This window comes from Silene latifolia, unplaced genomic scaffold, assembly GCF_048544455.1.
Source record: "Silene latifolia isolate original U9 population unplaced genomic scaffold, ASM4854445v1 scaffold_70, whole genome shotgun sequence".
In the NCBI taxonomy this organism is placed as follows: Eukaryota; Viridiplantae; Streptophyta; class Magnoliopsida; order Caryophyllales; family Caryophyllaceae; genus Silene; species Silene latifolia.
The window spans coordinates 2,210,872-2,212,333 of NW_027413609.1; the positions used below are offsets into that span (position 1 = coordinate 2,210,872).

A 1,462-nucleotide genomic window follows, 5' to 3' on the forward strand; every position below is an offset into this window, starting at 1 on the left:
TCAATTCCGTGAATGGGATTGAGACATCTAAGTTCTTCACAATTTTCATGAACTTTCCAAGTTGTTCATCAAAATTAGGCTTGGCTTGACGACTTGGGAATGGAAGTCTAATCACAATAGGCTCTTTGTCCTTAGCCTTCTCTTCACTCTTCTTCTTTGAAACTTCATTGGTGGTGGATTCTTCTTCCTTGGAGTTCTCCACAACTCTTTTCTTGTCACTAGCATTCTCAACATCTTCATCAATTGGCTTCTTTGGCCCTTCATATCTTGTACCACTCCTTAAATGGATGGAACTCACCGTCTCATGTCTTGGAGGATTACTTTGAGGTGGTAATTTCCCCTTTTGTCTTTGAGAGCTAGAAGATGCTAATTGAGTCATTTGAGTTTCTAGCATCTTGGTGTGGGCTAGTATGTTGTTGATGGTGATGTCTTTGACTTGGCTATCTTTTTGCATTTGGGTGAAAATATCTTGTTGATTCTTTTGCATTTGGAGGACCGCTTTTTGAACATCAAGGCTTTGGTCATTGGATTGATTGTAAGAAGGTTGATTTTGATAACCTTGGCTTTGGTTGTAAAAGGGTCTTTGAGCTTGATTTCTCATTGGAGGTAGGGTGTATGTTAGTTGAGGGTTTTGAACATTTTGGCTTTTGTATGAAAGATTTGGATGGAATTTTATATTCTCATTGTAATAGTTGGAATAAGGAGTGCCACTTTTGTATTCCTGGAAAGCATTCACTTGTTCAGTTGTTCCCCTACATTCACTTTGGTCATGTCCCAAAGTTCCACAACTCTCACATACTCCACTTGGAATTGATGAAGATGATGCCACCATAGCATTAACATGTTTTTTGGGTGATTTGGAAGCTTCATCAAGCTTAGCCATGGCCTTCTCAAACTTCAAATTAATGGTGTCAATATGAGCACTTAGTTGAGCACCCAATTTAGTGATGGAATCTACCTCATGCTTTCCTCCTCTTGTGGCATTTCGAGGCCAACTATATTGTGAATTATGAACCGTCATCTCTTCGATTTTGGCCCATGTTTGATTGTCATCAACTTCGGTTAAAATCCCATTGGATCCCATATTAAGGATATTGCGCGAATCTTCAAATAGACCGTTCCAAAATTGTTGCACAAGGAACCACTCGCTAAGTCCATGGTGTGGACAAGAACGACAAGTGTCCTAAAATCTCTCCCATGCTTCATATAATGATTCCTCATCCCTTTGCTTGAACCCGGTGATTTGGGCTCTCGACATATTGGTCTTCTCCGGAGGATAGAATTTTTTGTACAAAGCAAGTGCTAAGTTCTTCCATGAATTAATACCACGGGTAGCCTTGTCTTGGCTCTTAAACCATTGCTTTGCGACACCGATCAAGGAAAAAGGAAATAATACTCATCGGATTTGGTCTTGAGTAACTTCGGTTTGATAAATCGCATCACAATTGTCACAAAAAGTCTT

General features: G+C 39.7%; 1 non-coding gene across 1 annotated transcript; it reads left to right on the forward strand.

Moving 5' to 3' along the window:
- Positions 1-1,151: 1,151 nt before the first annotated feature.
- On the forward strand, positions 1,152-1,258 carry LOC141640062 (small nucleolar RNA R71). Its single transcript, XR_012542808.1, has one exon. It is a non-coding gene; the product is annotated as a small nucleolar RNA R71 (small nucleolar RNA).
- Positions 1,259-1,462: the final 204 nt, after the last annotated feature.